Genomic DNA, 25,435 nt, shown 5'->3' with positions numbered 1-25,435 from the left:
TGGGGAAAATGGCCTCCAGGAGCAGTGTATTCATAGTGCAAGCACCAAACCCCAGCAATAACCCTGGAGGCAAAAACAAACAAACAAACAAACAAATAAATAAATGTTGTTCCCCAAACAGTACCCCTCCAACTCCCCCCAAAAAGTTCATTCATTTTTGTTTGAAGGGGAATTTTTTTCAATTTAATTATTTAAGAAAGGAGACATTAAGAAAACCATAGGATAGGACAGGTACAACTCCACACAGTTCTCACCACCCGATCTCCATATCCCATCCCCTCCCCTGATAGCTTTCCCATTCTCTATCCCTCTGGGAGTATGCACCCAGGGTCGCTGTGGGTTACAGAAGGTGGAAGGTCTGGCTTCTGTTATTGCTTCCCCTCTGAGCACGTGTGTTTACTGGTTGATCCATATTCCCAGTCTGCTTCTCTCTTTCCCTAGTAAGTTAGGTCTCTGGAGAACTGGAGCTCCAGGACATATTGGTGGGGTCTTCAGTCCAGGGAAGTCTGGTCGGCATCCTGCTGGCCTCTGGAACCTGGTGGCTGAAAAGAGAGTTAACATACAAAGCCAAACAAATTGTTGAACAATTATGGACCTAAAGGCTGGAATAGTGCAGATGAAGTGTTGAGGAGTACTCATTGCAGACTATTGTGTACTTCTGCTTTCAGGTATATATTTTGCCCTAGTTAATGGATACATGTGAACATATGCTCTATCTTAGGGGACCTGGTCTATATCTAGGATTTGGGACTTTGTTAGGAAGTGAACCACCTGGAATGGGATTAGAGAATACTATGAAAGGAAAGGTCTCACCAGAGTAATGAAGCTGAAGAGTTGTCATTCCACACCTGAAGTCCCTGGACAAAGTCTGAAGTGAAGCATGCTGGGGTGGCACTTGTTGCGTTGATTAGGTTTCGATCGGTGGCTGTAATATCATATGATATGCATTGAAAGAAGCATGTCTTTGTTGATCTCACAGCAGCCTATGACACAGTCTGGCACCGTGGTCTCCTAGTCAAGATCTCAAGATGCCTGCCTCCATGGGTGGCCAACACTATATCGTTTCTTCTCCAAAACAGAAGATTCCGGGTGCATCTGGGTGACAAGTCTAGCAGATGGAGACTTGTCTCAAGTGGCATCCCCCAGGGCTCTGTTCTGGCTCCTACGCTATTTAATATTTACATCAATGACCTCCCAGAAACTTCTTCAAGGAAGTTCATCTACGCCGATGACATCTGCTGTGCAACTCAGGCATCCAAGTTTGACATCCTCAAGGAAACACTCACGAAAGACATGTCTCTGATATCTGATTACTGTAAAAAATGGTGACCAATCCCTAGCACTGCAAAAACAGTATCATCTGTTTTCCATCTACACCATGCCTCGGCCTCGCGTGAGCTTAATGTGCAGCTTGGCGATACGAGAATCCGGCATGAAGCCCAGCCAGTCTATCTTGGCGTTACTCTCGATCGATTGCACTCTGTCATTTCACAAACATCTCATAAAAACTGCAGCAAAGGTGGGTGCGAGGAATAACATCATTGCAAGACTGGCCAGCTCCTCATGGGACGCGAGCGCTTCCACACTACGATCCTCATCTCTGGCATTATGCTATTCCACTGCAGAATACTGTGCCCCAGTATGGTTCCATAGCCCCCATGTCCACTTGGTCAATTCCAAATATATTCCTCCATGAGGATAATTTCTGGAACCATCCGTTCCACCCCGGTTCCATGGCTGCCAGTTCTTAGCAACATCGCCCCGTCAGATATTTGTCGGGGTGCGGCATCATCTAAGTTCATTTCCCACGTCTACGCTCGACTGGACCTGCCAATATATGCGGATATCTTCGCCCCCCTGTCCAACGCTTGACGTCTCGTCACCCAATCTGGTCCCCTATGCCTACACTGAACTTCTCTGTTCCAGACTCTTGGAAACAGAGTTGGCAGTCAGCTGAGGTAAAGAACAAACACCTCATCACAGACCCCTGCAAGCGTCAAACCGGCTTTGACCTAGCACGTTATGATTGGGCCCTCCTCAATCGCTATCGAACAGGCCATGGCCGGTGTGCCGCTATGTTCCATCGCTGGGGAGCCAGAGACGGCCCGAACTGCCCCTGCGGCTACAGACAGACTATGACCCACATAGTCGACGACTGCCACCTCTCCAGATTCAAAGGAGGTCTCGAAAGTTTACATCAGGCTCAACCTGACGCTGTTGACTGGCTACGGAAGAAGGGCAAACGCTAGAAGAAGAAGAGAGAAGCATGCAGGAAAGTGGGCCCCACCCTAAGGTTCCAGGACTGGGGGAAATATAGGCTCTATAGTGGAAATGTGAGGTTCCTGCAGTCTTAGGGTTCAAGAAGACAATGGATAGTTATTGTTATCATCACATTATTTGGTAATTGGGTTAACTCTGAAAAGTCCCCTTGTTAGGGTTTGCTGTATAATACACAGCATCTTGTATATAGCTGTGCCACCAGTTGCTTCTGTTCTACCTGGTTTAAGCTATTGAGAGAGTCCACATATCAAAGACTCAGCCTATGTATTAAAAAGACTCAGTCTGTGTTTTAGAAAGTGTGAGACATACAATCAATTTTCCCCTCTCATATTAAATAGTGATTTATATGACTAAACTTTACTAGGAGTGTACATAAACACCATTCCCACCACCAAAAGACTGTGCCCCATCCCACCAACCTCCCCCCACCCCTGCCCCGGGAAGCTGAATGTCCACCCTCCTCCTCACCACAGGGATTTTTCTTTGGTGCCCTACTCTCAATTTAGTCAGATCCTGCTTTTAGTTTCCCTTTCTGTTCTTCTTTCTCCACTTCTGTTGATGAGTAGGATCATCCCATACTCATCTTTATCTTTCTGACTTAGCTCACTTAACATAATTCCTTCTAGCTCCATGCAAGATGGGTCAGAGAAGGTGGGTTCATTGTTCTTAACAGCTGTGTAGTATTCCATTGTGTAATTATACCACAGCTTTCTCAGCCACTCATCTGCTGTTGGGCACCTGGGCTGCTTCCAGATTTTAGCTATTATGAATTGTGCTGCTATGAACATAGGTGTGCACATATCTTTTTGATTGGGCATTATGGAATCCTTGGGATATATCCCCAAGAGAGGAATCACTGGGTCATATGGAAGGTCCATGTCTAGCCTTGTGAGAGTTCTCCAGACTGCTCTCCAGAGAGGCTGGGCCAGTTTACATTCCCACCAGCAGTGCAAATGGGTTCCTCTGTCTCCACAGCCTCTCCAGCATTTGTTGCTCCTGTCCTTTTTGATGTATGCCATTCTCACAGGGGTGAGGTGATATCTCAATGTTGTCTTTATTTGCATTTCTCTGACGATCAGCGTCCTGGAGCAATTTTTCATGTGGATCTCTTTTGGATCTCTTCTGTAGTGAATGTTCTGTTCATATCCTCTGCCCATTTTTGGATGGGGTCATTTGCTTTTTTGAAGCTAAGTTTGCTGAGCTCTTTGTATATTTTGGTTATTAGTCATCTGTCTGATGTAAGGCATGTGAAGATTTCCCATTCTGTGAGGGGTCTCTTTCTTTGTATGATAGTTTCTTTCGCTGTGCAGAAACTTTTCAATATGATGTCGTCCCATTGGTTTGTTTCTGTGTTAGTCTTTCTTGCAATTGGTTTTATATCCTCAAAGATATCTTTGAGGTTTAGGTGGGAAAGTGTTCCACCAATGTTTTCCTCTAAGCATTTGATAGTTTCTGGTCTAACATCCAGGTCCCTGGTGCATTTGGGGTTGATTTTTGTTTCTGGTGAGATAAAGTGGTTCAGTTTAATTCTTCTCCATGTTTCAACCCAGTTTTCCCAGCACCATTTATTGAAGAGAGCTTCCTTTCTCCATTAATACTTTGGGCCCCCTTATCAAAGATTGGATGTCCATAGGTGTGGGGTAGTTAGTGTTTTCATGTCCTTTGAATACATGCTTAATTGCTGAATCATAAGGTATTACCATTTGTGTTTGTATAAAGACTTTACATATTATATTCCACAGGGACTACACCAGACTGCATTCATACCTATTGTGTATCAGAGTTCCTTTTTCTCCACATCCTCACCATTACTAGTTATCTTCTGTTTAGTCGATTTGAACAAATCTCATGGATGTGAAGTGGCATGTTACTATGGCTTGAATTACATTTCCCCAATGATAAGTGATGTGAAGCATTTCTTTCACATGTGGGTGTTCCATCTGAATCTCTTCTGAAAGGCACTATCTATTCAGATCTTTTTCTGGGTTGTTTTTGTTACTGTTGCTGAGCTGTCTGGTTTCTTTATAAATTTTCAATATCTTTCCCTAGTCGGATGTATAATATACAGATATTTTCTCCTAGTTGCTTGGTTGCCTTTGTATCTTTGTGGAAGTTCCCTTTAGTGTGTAGAAGCTTTTTAATGTGATGTAGTCACATTTGTTTATTATTTTTTAGATTCTTTGCCCACGTGGTTAAATCTTCATATGTATCTATAATGCTAAGGTCCTGATAACTTGAGTTTTGATCTAGTAGATCTATTTCCCCTCCATATGTGTTTAATCTAAAAGTGTAGCCATTATTTTATACATATAGGCATATTGCCTGCAAGTCTGTGTTGATATATTAATATGGAATTTGGGTAACCTATAGCTAATAGCACTTAAATTTTAATAAAAATAAGATTTTAAGTATTATATTCTTTATTTTCTAGTTCTAAAACCCAATATATGATTAACACAAGGACTTACAGAATGTCATACTGAAAGTAGACCTAGAGATCATCTGCTCAGTTTCTATTAATCATTTTCAGATATAGAAACAAGTACTAATTTAAGCAGCCAAAATATCTCAGTTGGGAGAACATTAGACTGAATAAATGTTGGTCTGCTTCTAAATTCTGCTTCTAAGACCCCTTCTGTTGCATTGCTTGCTCTGTGGTCTATTTACATAATCAGTGTTTTGCCTGCACTGGTTTAATCCCCACTGGTTTGCGCATTTTCCTTCTCTTCACCCTCTATCCTAAGTACTTCCTCTTCCTGACACTTCTGCCTCAGGAGATACATATGGACAGGATTGTGATTAGAGATAGATAGCTTGTACTGCATTCCTCATCTATAAAGATCGAACTGCATCCCCGCTCATCAATAAAGATTGAACTGCGTCCTAGCTCAGCCATGAGTCCCTGGTCGTCTCTCTCACACCCGCAGAGCTAGCCTGTCAAAGAAACAAGTACTAATAAAGTAAACTAATCTGCCTTAACTTGTCCATGTCAAGGTCCTCAATGGTGACCAGTCCTCTGAAAATAATAAAAAGTAATTTTGAACTTGGTATAATAGCATGCAATTCATCAAGTTAGAGAATATTCTTGAAACAAAGTTCTCCATGAAGTCCATTCATACTATTAATGAGACAATGTCCTGCCCTGCCTTCTGTCTTGGTTATACTCCTTATTTCCAGAAGAGAGTTGCAAAAAAAAAAAAACTTTAAATTAAGGACTTTATCACTAAGAAAAGTTCTCTAATTTTCTAAGCTTACTAAGAAAGATCACTCTTTGAATGTGCAAACTCTAGTGTGTTATTATTGTTTATTTGCTATAACTTGGGATATTTGAGTGTTCTTTCATGTGTGAAAATGACCTTACAAATTGGGCAAATTTCCCTATCATTTCTGATTTCTGATTCACTGATTTCTGAAGCATGACAACTGTCTAACCAATATCTCTCATGAAGTAAAAGCAAATAAGAAAAACTACACTCTTTTATAAAACAGTAAAGAGAAATGTTCCTTTTTGTAATTTGAAGTTATTATAATGACATTCTTAGTAAGCAATTCTGGGCTCTGGGTTAGATATCTAAATAAATGCTTAACTATTTGCTTGACTTATTTGCAATAATTATCTTTTCAAGTCTTTTTAGTATGTAATTTTCTAATTATTTGCAAATCAACATTTATATGTAATTCACAGAATGCATAATATCTTGCTTCAATTGTAGCTGATAAGTCAATAACATTTGTATTTCTACCTATAAAAATCAACTCTATGAATTATCTATTGCAGAAAATATATTTTTTCATTCATTCAGCTAAATTTACCATTTCTAACCAAGCAGAGAGAGCTAATTGCTTGCCCAATGTTCATTTCTCCCTACTTGCTGAACCATGTGCCCAGCTGGAGAAAACAATAATATTTCTTCACTGAGAAGTGAATTACAAATTGAAAAGTTCTGGAAAATGTCTTAAGATTCATGTCCCTTTCCTCTTGACCTTTTTCCCCTACCAGCAGGCTGAAATGGAGTCTTGGTAACTAGAGTTCCAGTAGTTATAACATGAGATAACTTCTAGGGTAGACACCAAGGCTAAGAGTGGGAAATGAGAAAGGACAAATAGAATGTGGAGTCCTGATGAAAGCTCTGTAGTGCCTACCTTCTGGGTTTTTTTTTAATGTGAGAAAAAAAGTAGTTGATGTGCATCAAAGTCACCAGCCATGGATTATCCGTTCTACTCAGTGGAATACAATCTCTTCTCATTTGCTTAGAGATAATACCATTATTTATTTTGTTTTGTTTTGTTTTGTTGTTGCCAGGGCTTCACCACTCCAGGCCAACTTTGTAAAAAAAAAAAAGGAAATAGAGAGAAAGAGCAGGACAGAGGGACAGAGGGATAGAAGGAGAGGGAGAGAGGGAAAGACATCACAAAACCAAAGCTTGGGGCCAGGCTCAAACCTGGGTTGTGGGGTTATATGCATAATAGCTCCCAGGTGAGCTGTCTTTCTCACTCAGCACCAGATTTTTGTCAGCTCAAAAAAATCTTTACATTACCTGTTGCTTAAAAAATATGTGTGTCAGTCTTTTGGTGGCGGGAATGGTGTTTATGTACACTCCTAGCAAAATGTAGACATATAAATCACTAGTTAATTAATATGAGAGGGAGAAAATAAATTGTATGTCTCAAAGTTTTTCAAAACACAAACTGAATCTTTTTAATATATAGGCTGTGTATTTGATATGCAGACTCTCTCAAAAGCCTAGACCAAGTAGATCAGAAGCATCCAATAGCCCAGCTATATATAAGATACTAGGTACTGTACAGCAAACCCTAACAAAAGGACTTTTCAAAGTTAACCCAATTACCAAATAATGTGATGATAACATTAACTATCGATTGTCTTTTTGAACCCTAAGACAGCAGGAACCTCACATCTCCACTATAGAGCCTCTACTTCCCCCAGTCCTAGAACCCTTGGATAGGGCCCACTTTCCCATATGCCTCTCCCAGTCCATATCAAATAATATTGCATCCGCCGATCACAACCTAACCAACACAATGATTGCCACCTCAACATGCTTCACTTCAGACTGTGTCCAGAGACTTCACATGTGGAATGACAACCCTTCAGATTCATTACTCAGGTGAGACCTTTCCTTTCATAGTATACTCTAATTTCATCTCATGTGGTTCACTTTCTAACAAAGTCCCAAAACCTAGATATACACCAGTTTCTGTGTGAGAGAGCATATCTTCACACATATCTATAAACTACTGCAAAATATATACCTGAAAGCAGAAGTACACTAGAGTTTGCAGTGAGTACCTCCCTAACACTTCCTCTCCACTATTCCAAGCTTTGGGTCCATGATTGCTCAACAATTTGTTTGGCTTCGTATGTTAACTCTCTTTTCAGTCACCAGGCTCCAGATGCCATCAGATGCTGGCCAGGCTTCCCTGGATTGAAGACCCCACCAATGTGTCCTAGAGCTCAGCTTCCCCAGAGACACACCCTACTAGGGAAAGAGAGAGGCAGACTGGGAGTATGGACCGACGAGTCAACGCCCATGTTCAGTGGGGAAGCAATTACAGAAGCTAGACCTTCTACCTTCTGCAACCCACAATGACCCTGGGTCCATGCTCCCAGAGGGATGGAGAATGGGAAAGCTATCAGGGGAGGGGGTGGGATATGGAGATTGGGTGGTGGGAATTGTGTGGGGTTGTACCCCTCCTACCCTATGGTTTTGTTAATTAATCCTTTCTTAAATAAAAAATAAAAAAATAAAATAAAATAACATAGAAAAAAATGTGTATGTGTGTACATGTACACATATTTAACATCTCCTATACTTTTATCTCTTTGCTTTCACAATGTTAATTGCCTCTCATAATTTACTATAAATTTATTTGCAATTTACTCTTGCTAAGTATGCTTTACTTCTCTTTATGGAACACAATCAAATTTAAATATAAAAGTTTCAAAACTTGTTTTCATAAAATGATGCCAGTTTATAGTTTACATGCATAGAGATGTCTTTCTTATTCAGAATTTTATTCATGGTATAGAATGTATTATTTTCACTTTTTTTTAGTGGTTCAACAGTGTTTTACACACTTTTAGAATTCCTAAGGTATAATTTCACATCCACACACAAATCTGTTTAAAACTGAAAGTAAGAGAGAAGCTAAGGTGGAAATAGGAATGAGGAAATTTAGGAAAATCTTGAAAATCTCAATTTTTAGTCATTTTGATAAATGATGATAAAATGAGCATTTCAAAACAATATAAGTGATCAAGTCTCTGAGAGAACAATTTATGACAGTGGAAATTCAATTTTCAAGAGTGCACAATCCACAAATCTCTGAAGTTAGAGAATTATGAAATGTCACTGTAAGGCTACTGAAAACTTGGAAACAAAGATTTAAGTAAAGATAAATTGGCAGGTAAAAAGATAAGCTTCTCTGTTAGGTATTGTATGACATACAAAATTCCCACTGTAAAAATTATATTTTACATTTGTCACTTTATGTTTTTTAATATATGATTTTCAGGGATATAATAATGTATACTTTTCAGGAATATAGCTCATGTGGTCTGTAAATGTGTCCTCTCATGTCCTTTTTTTTTTTTTTTAAATCAGGAATATACTTTTTCTTACTAAATGTAAGGAATGTCCTTAAATTTTACTTTCACTAGTCTGTAACTATACAGAAGACAATAGAACTTACCTGTCAGTTTATCTGGGAGCCCAATATTTTTTCCCTGGGCTTCTTTTCCATTCTTTAAAGGACTCCTAGTTGCATTTGTTACATGCTAAAGATTCTGGTCACCAATTTTATAATGTGTGTGTGTGGGTGTGTGTTTATGTGTGTGTGTGTGTGTGAGGGAGGGAGGGAGGTTTCCAACAAAGCAATTCTTAGACAACATCTGGGTGTTTGACAATTCAACCCAATTCTGACAATGCTTAGCTGGTGATAGTATCAAATCCCACGTGTTAAGGACACAGGTTTTTTCTTTTTAAATTTTATTTCTATTTTGTATTGATTTAGGATGTTTGTTTGTTTGCTATCACTTTTTCACCAGGGTGCAGGTGTGTGAATAATGACTTCACTGTTCCTGGTGGGTTTTTTTTTTTTGTCCTTTTTATTCCACAATTTGGGAAGTTCCTCCCCTGTGGTGACCAAAGACTTGAACCCAGCTCTTAGATTATTGGTGGTAGGTACACTTTACCAGATTTGCCACCAGCCAACCAATAGGACTCAGTTTTAGATCAGTGGTACTTAATACCCTTCTCTGACTTTAATCAACTTTAATAATGCCTACCTGAATCCTAAGTAATATTATAATTTAAGAATATATCAATTAATTTTTTCAGAGATAGAAGTCAAAGAGAACCAGCACTGTCTGAACCTTTATTTTGAATTTCTAGCCTGTAGGTCTGTGAGGCAATATGATTATATAAATCAATCATCTACTAGAAAATTGTATTTACATGGTCTTAAGATTTTCTTCAGAAAACTTGTTATTTTCAAAGGGGAAACAATTTTGCAATAGAATGAGCAAGCGATATATTAGCTGGGTGATCAGAATGAGTTTCTCTGATAAGAGACAGATGGATAACTGTTCAAGTGTGATAGCTTCATAACAAAATGTGGGTGGTTGGGATGTGGTGCACCTGGTTAAGCACAGATAGTACTAAGCATAAGGACACACATCTCTGGTTCTAGCCCCTGGTTCTCCACCTGCAGGGAGGATGCTTCACAGGTGGTCAAGCAAGTCTGCAGGTACCTCTCTTTCTCTCTCCCTATCTATCTCTCTTCCTGTATCAATTTCTCTGTCAAATCCAAGAAAAAGTGGAAAAAATGGCCACCAGAAGCAGTGGATTCATAGTGTGGGAACTGAGTCCCAGCGATGACCCTGAAGGAAAAAAAAAAGAAATGTGAATTGGTAGTTGTGGGACTACGTGAAAGCTTGGTAGAGCTTAGGGAAAACTCCCCATCCTTGGATGGAGGTCTGGAAAGACACCCCCTTTTTAGCCTCTCTCATAGAGATGAGCCAAGGGGAAAGTCTCCCAGACTCAGTTTCCCTTGTTAGACTCTCAAGCTCACAGAAATCTCACAGTTTCTCCCTGCTAGCAGCAGGCCACATGGCTGCCTGCTTTAAGGTTCATTCACAAAGGAGAAACACACTCCATCAAACACCTCCCCAACACCAGACAATAACCTCAAAATGTTATTTCCTTATGTCTTTTGATATCTATGATTTACATCAACCTTGTATATCTTCTCTCCATCTCACCTTAACTGGTTTAACCCCTATGCTTCTCTCAAATGCCTTTAGATAATTAACCTGTTTGCATCATGGGGAATAGTTGTCTTGAACTATATGTATTGCATCAACTCTTATCATACCATCCCCCTACCATAGGGGCAAGATGACTTTTAAGAAACCTGTAATTTCTGACATATTTGAAAAATGTTCTTTGTTTAAATTTCTATATATACTCAAGCCCACCCCTGAATAAATTGAGTGTTTGTACCAGAATTCTCCCCGGTGTCTCTTGTCTATATCGCTGAGCCCTGGAGCTAGTGAGGAGAACCGGTAAGCTTACCTTCCTGGCTGAAGTCACTCCACGTGAGCCCCAGCAGGTGGTATTCTGACAAATCTAATATGGAAGAAATATGTATTCTTAAAATATGTCTGCCCTGAAAGAAAAAGAAAAAAAAAGTTTTGAATAACTGTTCCTGAAAAAGGAGATAGCTAAGTTTAGTCATTGGTATCAATATAGTCACTTGATTGAAGAACAAAGATGCTACTAAAGAAACTAAGGAGACAATGGAAAAAACTGAAATATAGATAGTAAAACTGAGTGAAATGTATTATTGTTAAAGTTTCTAAATATAATGATGTTATAGGTATGTAAGTGAATGTCATTTTTCTTAGGAAATGAATGGTAAAGGTTCACTTTGAACATTAAGGTCTGAAAGAATTAAGGAACATTAGACATTAAACCTGCTTTCAGTTGGTTCAAAAATCTATGAGAGTGAAAGAAAGAAAATTATAAAAGGGCCAAGGAGCTGTTTGATGGTAGTGTACAGGACCTGAATAAAAGAGGTCTCAAGTTCAGTGGCACCAGCATACACAAAAAATGAAAAGTGCTATTTTAAAGAAAGTTGTTACATAAGAAAATTCTAAAGAAAATTGATCAACTAAGTAAATTTGAGTGAACAGTTTTGGGAGTTCATTGAACTATTTTTAGAGTTGAAATTATTTTATTTTAAAGTAGAAAGTGAAAATATATTAAAAGACATAAATTTACAAAAAAGAAAGTAGTAATCCAACAAATATTAGTTTTCTTCTTTCCTGCCCCAGTTGATTAACTGAAACTTATTATAAAGTGTGACTGTACTGGAGATAACATAGTTGTCAATTTTTCTAAATTTAGAAGGTAAATAAAACTAACGTTTGCTATACCAGTGTCTCTCCAAAGAGAAAAACCATAAGTATTTGAGGATTGAATCATAAACTGTTCTTTTATTGGCATATTTTCTTTGGTAGCTACTAGCTTAGAAATCTTTGATATGCCCCATAAGACCTTGCCCTCAACTTGGATCAACAACAGTAGAGAATGTTCCATCCTCTGAAGGGAGTATGGACAAGATACTCTATGCTACACTCTATGCTTAGAACGTTCCTACTCATGACCGCAGAATCTGAATTCGGATCTACAGGGATGCAGAGGTCACATAGGCTTCTAAGCTGAACATGGGTCCTAGATCCCATTAAATCAATGGGGTTCAATAATATTTATACACCTTTCCCATATATAGGAGATACTCTCTTCCCTGATCCAGCTTTCTGGTCTTTTATGCAGCCATGACATCATCTCCCCAGACAATTACTTGGATCCACCTGCATTTCAAATTTCAGGCTCAGGGAAAAGAAAAAAAGAAAAAAGAAAAAAAAAAACACAAAACCTAGTATAGCCACAGGCCCTTTGGAATATAACTAAAATATGGCTACTAGCTATCTACAAAACAGACACCCGCCCCCAAATCTTCATCTGCACTATTCCAGATTTTAAGTTCATGATTAGTCAACAATTTTTTTGGCTTTATATCTTAACTTTTTTTCAGCCATCAGGTTCCAGATGCTAGCATGATGCCAACCAGACTTCCCTGAACAGACAACCCCACCAATGTGTCCTGGAGCTCTAATTCCCCAGAACCCCACCCCACTAGGGAAAAAGAGGCAGGCTGGGAGTATGGATCGATCTGTCAATGCTCATGTTCAGTGGAGAAGCAATTACAGAAGCCAGACCTTCCACCTTCTGCATCCCACAATGACCTTGGGTCCATACTCCCAGAGGGTTAAACAATAGGAAAGCTATCAAGGGAGGGGATGGAATGCGCAGTTCTGGTGGTGGGAATTGTGTGGAGTTGCACCCCTCTTATCCTATGGTTTTTATCAGTGTTTCCTTTTTATAAATAAAACTTTAAAAATATAAATAAATAAATAAATAAAAATAATCCTTTGATAGGAAATATAACAAGTATTTGTGGTCTTCCAAATAAATAGACTGTTAACATGATTACTCAAAGACATCAATGTGTACATTTATAGATGGCTAGGTCAGGGGAATTAAAAACTGTTTTTAGAACAAACTACATAGCTTTGTCCAAAAGAATGTTTAATCTTCATTTCCAAAGAATAATTTGTATTGGAAATCAGTGTCCCTTTATATACTGAGACATATTAGAAAGAAACTGCTGGTCAATGTGTTAAAAATTTTTTCTTTCCCTATTGGCAAGGGTTTTACCATGTTGATTCCTTTAAAAAATATCAGTTTAAATGCAGTTTATTTGAATTTAAGATAAAAAGATACAACCAGAATGAAATTCCATTTGAGAATGGAGATAGGAAATTTCAACCAGACAAAAATCTCAATTGAAACAAAATTTACAACTGGGTTAATAGGGGTTCTATATTCTTTATTATTATTATTGTTGTTGATTTAATAATGATAAAAAAAACTACTGAATAGGAGGAGTACAATTCTATATAGTTACCACCACCAGAATTCTGCATCCTATGTTCTCCATTGGAAGCTTTCCTATTCTTTATCCTTCTGGTAGCATGGACCCAGGATCATTATGGGGTACAGAAGGTGGGCGGCCTGGCTTCTGTAATTGCTTCTCTGCTGCTCATGAGCATTGACAGGTCAATCCATACCCCCATCCTATTTCCATCTTTCCCTAGTGGAGCAGGGCTGTGGAGTTGTGGGGTTCTAGGACACATGGGTGAGGTCATCTGCCCAGGGGAGTTAGGTTGGTGTAGCATCTGCAATTTGGTGATTGAAAAACATTAAGATATAAAGCAGAACAATTTATTTAATAATTAGGAACCTAAACCAAAGAATATAACAGATGAGTTTTTGGTGTCTCCATTTTGGAAAAAGCCAGCAGGTCTATTTTGGGTATATTCTAAGAGGTCCTTGACTAATTTTTGCCCGAGCCTGATAACTAACATGTAGGTAGGCTAAAGGTATTGCCTGAGAAGATGGTGTCAGAGTTATTAATAGGACTAAAAAGCTGGGTAAGGGCAGAGAATAGCTCCCAAATATGACAAAACTATGTAAATACTGTTAACTATAGGCCCCAAGGATCTGATTTGGGGCCCATATTCAACACAGGAGCCTGTGCAACCTCTGCATCCTCTGCATCATTCTAGGGTGCATTCGCTGCAGGACCTGTCTTCCTTGAATGACAGAGTATGTTGACCCAAACTCCCTTTGGAGAGTGGGGCAGTCCCTAACCATTGCTGTTCCACATTGAGGGCAAAGTCCTGTAGAGGCCCACAAGAAGGTCCACTATATTGTTCCTCATTGAGATGACCAGCGAAAGTGGAGAGAGGGATCTGTTAGAGGTCTAGGCCTATCAAGTCTATGTGTGAATCACAGGATTCTCTGACTAGGACCCTGGATGTTAATGTGGCCTGGTAGTGGCCAAAGGAGCCATCATTAAAGGATGCCAGTCTCTTGCCCTTACCCAGCTTTTGTAGTCCTTACTTTGTCTGACAAGTTTTGCCTTAGAGTGATTGAGGGAAGTGAAGCTATTTGATTAAGTACTTTACAGTGCTTAATTTTAAAAAGTGGGTTTTTTTTAGGTCTTTCTACTTGTGTGCTGCACTTATTGAGTCACTGCAAACTGTTGTGCACTTTTACTTTAAGGTACATATTTCTCCTAACTTATGGATACATGTGCACATGTTCTCTGTCTCTTGGGTCCTGGCCTATATCTAGGTTTTGGAGCTTTGTTAGGAAGTGTACCACCTGAAATGGAATTTAGGAGTCCTATAAGCTAGTCTCATCAGAGTACTGGAGCTGAAGGATTGACATTCCACATTTGGTATCTCTGGACACAATCCAAAGTAAAACATATCGAGGTGGTACTGGCTGCATTGGTTTGGTTGAGATCAGCAGATGCAGTATCAAACTGTATGGATAGAGAGAAGCATGCAGGAAAATGAACTAAGTTGCAGAGGTTCCAGAACTGGGAGAAATATGGGTTTTATAGAGATTGGAAAGGTATGGGAGTCTGATGGTAGTGCAGAGGGTTAAGCACAGGAGGTGCAAAGCATAAGGACCAGCATAAGGATACCGGTTCAAGACCCCAGCTTCCTACCTGCAGGGGTGTCACTTCACAAGTGGTGAAGCAGGTCTACAGGTGTCTATCTTTCTCTCCCCCTTTCTGTCTTCCCCTCCTCTCTCCACTTCTCTCTGTCCTATCCAACAACGATGAGAACAATAATAATTACAATAATAAGCCAAGGTAAACAAAAGGAAATAAATAATTAAATACTTAAGAAAAGATTTCCCGGGTATACTATTATGCTATCTGAAAATGTGATAATATCAATATTTTCTTTTGTGGCTAAAAGTTGCTTGCTTTTGTATAGTTACACTAATAATTCTAACATCAAATTAAATAGTCATGGAGTTAGTACATTCTTACCTTGGTGGGAATGCCTCTATTGTTTTTCTATCAAGTAACATACTTGATTTAAGTTATATATGTGTGAATGTATATACACAAATAGATGCATACTTCACATATACAATTATATAGTAATGTATGTTATATTAATATTAACATATCAGTAACATGTCTTATATAACACGATTAGTTATATATGCCAGAATTATAAATATGGTAATTATGTATAAAATAATATTATGCTTGTAAATATAATATGTATGGTTATTTTCATATTGAATTCTTTCTGTCTTTATGACAGGGAGGTTTCCTGTTTATTGGACACAGCTTTCTCTCTCTGGTCTCTGCCTATATTTACTTCTTTACCCTGATGCTGTATATGACTACTATTCATTTAGTAGACTTTGGCAAAGGTGTAGAGTGTATATTTTTTAGTGTATATTCCCAAATATTTACCCTAATTATTATCTTGAAATTTTCCCTACTTTCTTATCTCTATTTAGTTCAGAATTACATCAATACATCAATGCCAAACCTCTTTTACCATTGTGTTTTTTTTTTATTTCTTTTCAAGTTATTTTCAGGCATTTTTAAAACTTATTTATTGGGGAGTTAGTGTTTTACATTCAACAGTAAGTACAATAGTTTGTACATGCATAACATTTCCCAGTTTTCCATTTAACAGTACAACCCCCACTAGGTCCTCTGTTGTCCTTTTTGGACCTGTATTCTCCCACCCCCCACCCACCCCAGAGTCTTACTTTGGTGCAATATGCCAATTCCAGTTCAGGTTCTACTTGTATTTTCTCTTCTGATCTTGTTTTTCTGTATTTTCAGGCATTTTGAGTTGTTCTTGCTTATCATTATAAATGAGCTTTACTATCTTTCAGGAGCTCCTCCTCTTCCTCCTTTTTTGTTTTGCTAAACAGTCAGAGATTTCCTCTGTCAGTTTTCAATACCATTTTTGTCATTTCATAGGATTTAGATGAGGAAGAAGAATCCATCCACCTTTTGTTTTGATTTAACAACTTGTTTAAACATCTACGTAGGTTGATAAATTTATCTTTATTTGTCAAGGACTTTGCTGGGTGAGGCACTAAGTGTCCTGTGTTCTAGGAAATTCCCCTGTTCCTGGAAAATAAGAACAGTTGGTCACCCTATTCCCATGAAACTACTGGAAAATTACTCTAACTTATTTTTATATATAACTGATAATTTCAATAATATTTTCTCCCACATATCCATAAAAAGACAATTCAGATAACTATTGTGACATGAATGGTAAAAGCTAGAGTGTTGAAGAAGGAAATAAGTTAATCGTCTATCTATAACACTGGCAAACTAATTAGACTAGTCTCAACCTAAATATTCTGTCTATATGACATTCACCAGCCTACCCTATATTCTCTGTTTGAAAATATGAATACTATGTCTGACAGAAGTTTCATAGAACCAATGTGTGGCAACATTGTGTGTATCCTCATGTTTCTATATTTTGGAACATGCCTTATTTATTTACTTATTAATTAGATAATTTATTTATTTATTCTTCCATATTACTGTGGAGTTTATGGTTTACAGTATAGTCTTTAACACATACCACTGCCTCTCACGTCCCCTGAATTGGTGTCTAGGAGACACACCAGGACACCAATGTTCCTTCATCCTATCCTTTTCCATCCTTCCCAGATTCCTTTGCTTTGGTACAATACACCACACCTAGTCCAAGTTTCATCTTTTTTTTAAAATTGATTTAATAATAATTAACAAGATTGTAGCATAAGAAGGGTACAATTCTACACAATTACCACCACCAGAATTCTGTAATATCATCCCCTCCATTGGAAGCTTCCCTATTCTTTATCCCTCTGGTAACATGGACCCAGTACCATTATGGGATGCAGAAGGTCTGGCTTCTGTAATTGCTTCTCTGCTGCACATGGGCATTTACAGGTCATTCTATACCCCCATCCTGTTTCTATCTTTCCCTAGTGGAACAGGTCTCTGACGAGGTAGGGTTCCAAGACACATTGGTGAGGTCATCTGCCCAGGGAAGTCAGATTGTCGTCATGGTAGCATCTGCAATTTGGTGGTTGAAAAGCATTAAGATATAAAGCAGAACAATTTGTTTAATAATTAGGAAACTATACCAAAAAATATAGCAGATGAGTCTTGGTGTCTCCATTTTGGAAAAAGCCAGCAATTAGGGGCCCTTGACTAATTTTTGCCTGAGCCCAATAGCTAACATGCTGGTGGGATAAAGGTATTGTCTGGGGAGACGGTGTCAGAGTTGTTAATAGGACTAGAAAGCTGGATAAAGGCAGAGTTAGCTCCCAAATATGAGGAAAGTATATAAATATTGTTAACTGTAAACTCCATCAATTTGATCTGTGGTACATGTCTATTTATATTCAGCATAGGAACCTTTGTAACCTCCACATCTCTGTAGTTCTGAGTTCGCATTCTGTGGCCATAGCTAGAAACATTCTGGGCTGCAATCATTTCAGGATCAGTCTTCATGGAATGGCAAAGTATGTTGTCCCAGCCTCCCTTCCATAGTGGGGCAGTCCCTACCATTGTTGTTCTACATTGAGGTCAAGGTCCTGTAGAGGCCAACAAAAAAGGTTTATGATGGTGTTCCTGATGGATATGATCAGTGATCAGTGATCATATCTATCAGGGCCTCACTGGAGGTCTAGGCCCATCAAGTCTATCTGGGAATTCCAGGATTCCCTGACTGGGGCGCTGAATGATGGTGTGGCCATCATTAAAGTAAGCTGGTCTCTTGCCCTTATCCTCCGTTTGTAGCCCTTACTTTATCTGACATGGTTGGACTAAGAGTAATTGAAGTAAATGAAATAGGACATAGGTAGGTAGGTGAGGAAGGTATTTAAGTCTACATAGAAACTATTTGATTGAGTACTTTATGGTGTATATTTTTAGGTCTCTCTACTTGCTTGCTGCACTTATTGAGTCATTTCAAACTATGGTGTACTTTTATTTTAAGGCATATATTTTCTCCTTACTTATGGATATATGTGCACATGTGCCCTATCTCATGGGCCCTGCTATATATATATGTTCTGTAGCTTTCTTAGGATGTACACCACCCGAAATGGAATTAAGGAGTTCTATGAGCTAGGAAATGTCTCACCAGATTACTGGAGATGAAGGGTTGATATTCCACGCCTGGCATCTCTGGACACAATACAAAGTGGAAATATGTCTAGGTAGTACTGTTTGCATTGATTTGGTTGAGATAATCAGATGCAGTATCAAGTGGTATGGATCAAGAGAAACATGAAGGAAATGGGCCATGCCTAAAAAGTTCCCGACTAGGAGAAATATGAGTTTTTTATATTATTTTTTATATTTTTAATTTATTTATTTATTCCCTTTTTTGCCCTTTTTATTTATTTAAAAAAGGCAGACATTAACAAATCCATAGGGTAAGAGGGTGGGGTGGGGGCATAGCATAATGGTCATGCAAAGAGACTTTCATGCCTGAGGCTCTCAAGTCCCAGGTTCAATCCCCACACCACCATAAGCCAGAGCTGAGCAGTGCTCTGGTAAAAAAAAATAAATAAATAAGAGAGGTACAACTCCACACAATTCCCACCACCAGATCTCTGTATCCCAACCCCTCCCCCTGATAGCTTTCCTATTCTTTAAACCTCTGGGAGTATGGACCCAAAGTCGTTGTGGGATGCAGAAGGTGGGAGATCTGGCTTCTGTAATTGCTTCCCCACTGAACATGCGCGTTGACTGGTCGATCCATACTACCAGCCTGCCTCTCTTTTTCCCTAGTAGGTTGGGGTTCTGGGGAAGTGGAGCTCCAGGACAAATTGGTGGGGTAGTCTGTCCAGGGAATTCTGGTTGGCATTATGCAAGCATCTGGAATCTGGTGGCTGAAAAGAGAGTTAACATACAAAGTCAAACAAATTGTTGACCAATCATGGACCTAAAGGCTGGAATAGTGCAAATGAAGTGTTGAGAGGTCCTCCATATTGTAGATAGCTAGTAGGCATATTTCAGTTATAGTTCAAAGGGCCTGTAGGTATACTAGTTGTTTTTTTTATTTCTTTGCTCCTGAAATCTGATAAGCAGGTGGATCCAGTTATTGTCTGGGGAGATGATGTCATGGCCAGAAAAGGGACAGGAAGCTGGATCAGGGAAGAGAGTAACTCTAATATGGGGAAGCAGTATAAATATTGTTGACTGTGAACCCCATCGATTTGATTTGGTCTGGGGCCCATATTCAGCTTAGGAGCCTATGTGACCTCTGTGCATCCCTGTAGATCTGAGTTCACATTATGTGGTCATGAGTAGGAACATTCCATGCTGCCCCAATATAAACCCATCTTCCTCAGGTGTAGCATAGAGTATGTTGTCCATCCTCCCTTCGGAGGATGGAACATTCTCTACCATTGTTGATCCAAGGGCAAGGAACTATGTGGGGCCCACAAAGGTGTCTATTTTGTTGTTCCTGATAGAAATGACTGGTAACAATGGAGATAGGCCCATCATGTCTGTTTTGGGAATCTCAGGACTCCCGAATAGGGCCCCAAATGATGGGGTGGCCTGATAGTAACTAAAGAGTGATCATTAAAGTATGCCAGTCTCTTGTCTTTATTCAACTTTTGCAGTCCTTGCTTTGCTAAGATTAGCTTTGGAGTGAATGAGAGAATTGTAATAGGAAGTAGGTGAGGAGGGTATCTAAGTCTAATGAAATACTATTTCATTATGAACTTTATGCTGACTCACTGCAGACTATTGTATACTTGTGCTTTCAGGTATATATTTTGCCCTAGTTTATGGATATGTATGAGTATATGCTCTATCTCACGAGACCTGGTCTATATCTAGGTTTTGGGACTTTGATAGGAAGTGAATCACCTGGATTGGAATTAGAGAGTACTATGAAAGGAAAGGTCTCACCAGAGTAATGAAGCTGAAGGATTGTCATTCCACACCTGAAGTCTCTGGACACAGTCTGAAGTGAAGCATGCTGAGCTGATACTTGATGCGTTGACTAGGATGGGATTGGCAGATGTGATATTATTTGGTATGAATTGAGAGAAGCAAGCAAGAAAGTGCACTCCACCCTAGAGGTTCCAGGACTGGGGTAAATATAGGCTCTAAGTGGAAATGAGAGGTTCCTGCTGTCTTAGGGTTCAAGAAGACAATATATAGTTATTGTTATAATCACATTATTTGGTAATTGGGTTAACTCTGAAAAATCCCTTTGTTAGGATTTGCTGTATAATACCCAATATCTTGTATATAGCTACAGGTTGCTTCTGTTCTCCCTGGTCTAGGCTTTTGAGAGAGTCAACATATCAAAGACTCAGCCTATGTACTAAAAAGACTCAGTCTGTGCTTTAAAAAGTTTGAGACATACAAGCAATTTTCCCCTCTCATATTAATTAAATAGTGATTTATATGACTACAAATTGATGGGAGTGTACATAAACAACATTCCCACCACCATATGAATGTGTTCCATCCCACCCTCCACACACCGCCACCCCAGGAAGTTGAATATACACCCTCACATAATTCCTTCTAGGTCCATCCAAGATGGGTCAGAGAAGGTGGGTTCATTGTTATTAACAGCTGTGTAGTATTCCATTATGTAATTATACCACAGCTTTCTCAGCCACTCATCTGCTGTTGGGCACCTGGGCTGCTTCCAGATTTTAGCTATTATGAATTGTGCTGCTATGAACATAGGTGTGCACATATCTTTTTGATTGGGCATTATGGAATCCTTGGGATATATCCCCAAGAGAGGAATTACTGGGTCATATGGAAGGTCCATGTCTAGCCTTGTGAGAGTTCTCCAGAGTGCTCTCCAGAGAGGCTGGACCGGTTTACCTTCCCACCAGCAGTGCAAAAGTGTTCCTCTGTCCCCACAGCCTCTTCAGCATTTGTTGCTGCTGTCCTTTTTGATGTATGCCATTATCACAGGAGTGAGGTGGTATTTCAGTGTTGTTTTTATTTGCATTTCTCTGACAATCAGCAACTTGGAGCAATTTTTCATGTGGATCTCTTCTGTAATGAATGTTCTGTTCATATCCTCTGCCCATTTTTGGATGGGGTCATTGGTTTTTTTGTTGTTGTTGTTGCTAAGTTTGCTGAGCTCTTTGTATATTTTGGCGATTAGTCTCTTGTCTGATGTATGACATGTGAAGATGTTCTCCCATTCTGTGAGGGGTCTATTTGTGTGATAATTTCTTTGGCTGTACAGAAGTTTTTCAACTTGATGTAGTACCGTTGATTTGTTTCTGTTTTAGTCTTCCTTGTAATTGGGTTTGTATCATCAAAGATGTTCTTGAGGTTTAGGTGGGAAAGTGTTCCACTAATGTTTTCCTATAAGTATTTGATAGTTTCTGGTCTAACATCCAGCCTCTTGGTGCATTTGGAGTTGATTTTTGTTTCTGGTGAGATAAAGTGGTTCAGTTTCATTTTTCTGCATGTTTCGACCCAGTTTTCCCTGCACCATTTATTGAAGAGAACCTCTTTCCTCCATTTAATGCTTTGGGCCCCCTTATCAAAGATTAGATGTCCATAGGTGTGGGGGTTTAGTTCTGGGCTTTCAATTCTGTTCCACTGGTCTGTGGGCCTATTTTTGGTCCAGTTCCAGGCTGTTCTGATGATGATGGCATTATAATATAGTTTGAGATCTGGGAGTGTGATGCCTTCATTTCTGTTTCTTTTCCTCAAGATTGTTTTGGCAATTCTAGGTATTTTCTGGTTCCAGATAAATGATTGCAGTTTATGTTGTATTCTCTTAAAGAAGCTTGGTGGAACTTTGATGGGTATTGTGCTAATTTTGTATATGGCTCTGGGGAGAATATTCTGGGGAGAATATTTGATGATATTTATTCTTCCATTCCATGAGCACGGAATGTCTTTCCATTTCTTGGTATAAATTTCTATTTCCTTGAATAGTGACTCATAGTTTTAAGTATACAAGTCTTTCACTTCCTTAGTCAGCTTTATTCCTAGGTATTTTATTGATTTTGCTGCAACAGTGAATGGGAGTGATTTCTGGATGTCTACTTCTTCAGATTTAGTGTTTGCATAGAGAAATGCCACTGATTTTTGTACACTGATTTTGTAGCCTGACACCTTGCTATATTGCCTGATAACTTCCAGTAGTTTTCTGCTGGATTCTTTAGGTTTTTTTATGTATACTATCTTATCGTCTGCAAATACTGAGAGCTTGACTTCTTCCCTTCTGATCTGTATTCCTTTGATTTCTTTCTCTTGCCTGATTGCTGTGTCAAGAATTTCCAATACTATGTTGGAGAGTAATGATGATAGTGGACATCCCTGTCTAGTCCCCAATCTGAGGGAGAAAGCTTTCAGCTTCTGTCCATTGAGTATGATGTTGGCTGTAGGTTTTCTATATATGGACTACACTATCTTGAGGAATTTCCAATCTATTCCCATTTTTTGTAGCTTTTTGAGCATGAATGGGTGTTGGATTTTGTCAAAGGCTTTCTCTGCATCGATTGAGATAATCGTATGAGTTTTGGTTTTGCTTTTATTGATGTGGTGAATGACATTGACTTATGTATGTTGAACCAGCTTTACATTCCTGGGATAAATCCCACTTGGTCGTGATGAACAATATTTTGATATACTGCTTTATCCAGTTGGTCAGAACCTTGTTTAATATTTTGGTATCTATGCTCATCAGAGATATTGGTCTGTAGTTTTCCTTTTTGGTTGTGTCTCTATCTATGTTTGGTATCAAGGTGATGTTCATAGTAGGTGGAAGGGAGTGTTCCTGTTTCTTCAATCTTGTGGAGAAGCTTGAGAAGTATAGGTATTAACTGCTTCTTGAAGGTTTTGTAGAATTCGTTTGTGAAGTCATCTGGTCCAAGACTTTTGTTGTTGGGAAGATTATTAATCACTGTTTTGATTTCTTTGTCTGTGATTGGTCAGTTTAGGTTTTGTAGTTCTTCTTGGTTCAGTTTTGGAAGGGTATATGTTTCCAGGAATTCTTCCATTTCTTCCAAATTCTCTAGCTTGGTGGCATATAGTTCTTCATATAAGTCTTGCATGATTTTCTGGGTTTCTATGGTGTCAGTTGTGATCTCTCCTCTATCATTTATAATTCTATTTATTTGGTTCTTCTCCCTTTTTTTTAGTGAGTCTAGCTAGGGGTTATTCAATCTTGTTTAATTTTTCAAAGAAGCAACATTTGGCTTCATTGATCTTTTGTATGGTTCTCTTATTTTCAATGTTGTTTATTTCTGCTCTAATTTTAGTGATTTCTGTCCTTCTGGTTGCTTTAGGGTCCCTTTGTTCTTCTTCCTGCAAGTCCTTAATGCGTGCAGTAAGGTTGTTTATTTGAGCTTTTTCTTGTTCTCTATTTTGTGATTGTATGGCTACGAGTTTCCCTCTCAGTACTGCTTTAGCTGTGTCCTAAATATTTTGATAACTTGTATCTTCATTTCCATTTTTTTCCTGGAACATTTGAATTTTATTGCTTGAGTGACTCTCTGACCCAATGGTTCTTCAGAAGTATGTTGTTGAGTTTCCAAATTCTGTGTCTTTTAGTAATTTTCTGTTTGTTGTTGAATGTCAGGTTTATTCCACTGTGGTTTGAGGAGATACTTGAGATGATATAAACACTCTTGAATTTGTTGAAACTGTCTTTGTGGCTTTATATGAGGTCTATTCTTGCTTGAATATGTGCTGTGTGGATTAGAAAAGAATGTGTATTCCAGTTTTTGGGGTGAAGGACTCTGAAAATGTCCAGGAGGTCTAGTCTGTCCATCTCTTCATTTAATTCTCTTGGTTTTTTTGTTGATTATCTGCTTCGTTGATCTTTCTAAGTGTGAGAGTGGGGTGTTGAAGTCTCCCACTATTATTGTATTACTATTCATGTATTTTTGTAATTCTTTCAGTAGGTGTTTGATGTATTTAGAATGTTCCTCATTGCATGCATAGATATTAATAATTGTTAAATCTTCTTGGTTGATTGATCCTCTAATCATTATGTAATGTTCTTGTCTATCTTTTATAACTTTATTTAATTTAAAGTCTATAGTATCTGAGGTGAGAATGGCTGTTCCTACCCTTTTTTGTGGCCCATTAGCCTGTATGATAGTTTTTCCATCATTTCTCTTTAAGTCTGTTTTGGTTTTGTTGGGTCAGATGGGATTCTTGCAAGTAGCATATGGTTTGGTTATGTTTACTGATCCATCCTCCCACTCTGTGCCTTTTGATGGGTGAATTTAATCCATTGACATTTATTGATATTATGGATTTAATGTATTGTAGTGCCATTATTCAACAATTTTTTATTCCCTGTGATATATGGCAAGTATTATAATGATGTTCTTGTTTATAAGAGGTTTTTAGATCCTCTTTTAGGGAAGGCTTGGTGATGGTTGCCTCCTTTATTGTTGTCTGTCTGAGAAGGTTTTGATCCCTCTATCTAGTTTGAATGAAGGTCTAGTAGGATCTATTATCCTTGGTTGAAACCCTTTTTCATTCAGGGCTTGATAGATATCTTTCCATTCTCTTCTGGTTTTTAGAGTTTGAGTGGAGAAGTTCTGCCGATAGTTTTATGAGTTTTCTCTGTATGTGACTTTTTGTTTTTCTCTTGCAGCCTTTAGGATCCTTTCTTTATCCTTACTTCTTTTCATTGTAACTATGATGTGTCTTCATGTCTTCAGGTCTGGGTTGATTCTGTTTGGGACTCTCTGGGCCTCTTGAATCTTAATGTCCTTTCTATTGTTCAGGTCTGGGAAGCTTTCTTCTATTATTTCCTCTAGAATGTTTACTTCCCCTTCCTCTCTTTCATCATCTGCAGGCCAATGATACGAATGTTACTCCTTTTGAGGTCATCCCAAATATATTGTTGTTTTCAGTGTCTCTCAATCTCTTTTTGAGCTCTTTTACATATTTCTTAGTTTTCTCTAGCTCATCCTCTGTCTGGATCATTCTGTTTTTTTCTTCTGTTAGTCTTCTTTCCCTTCCCTCAGCTTCTTTCTTCAGTTCAGTTATAGTATTAGCTAGTTGGCCTTTTAGCTCCACTATTTCAGCTTTCAGTTCTCTAATTACCTCGAGGTAGCTTGTATTTTCTTTGAGGTTTTCTTTTGTTATGTCCTTAATTCTGGTAGGCCTTTCCTCCATAGTTGTCTTAATTTCT

At 38.6% G+C, this 25,435-nt stretch overlaps 1 long non-coding RNA gene across 1 annotated transcript; it reads right to left on the bottom strand.

Moving 5' to 3' along the window:
* Positions 1-204: 204 nt before the first annotated feature.
* LOC132540730 (uncharacterized) lies at positions 205-16,124 on the bottom strand. Its single transcript, XR_009551888.1, has 4 exons — positions 16,023-16,124; positions 10,878-10,971; positions 814-925; positions 205-542 (listed from the first exon to the last, which is right to left on the bottom strand). It is a non-coding gene; the product is annotated as an uncharacterized LOC132540730 (long non-coding RNA).
* Between the last annotated feature and the right edge of the window lie 9,311 nt (positions 16,125-25,435).

This window comes from Erinaceus europaeus, chromosome 10 (genome assembly GCF_950295315.1).
Source record: "Erinaceus europaeus chromosome 10, mEriEur2.1, whole genome shotgun sequence".
NCBI classification, from domain to species: Eukaryota; Metazoa; Chordata; class Mammalia; order Eulipotyphla; family Erinaceidae; genus Erinaceus; species Erinaceus europaeus.
The sequence above is the reverse complement of the archived record's forward strand: the minus strand, read 5'-3'. Positions and strand labels throughout refer to the sequence as shown.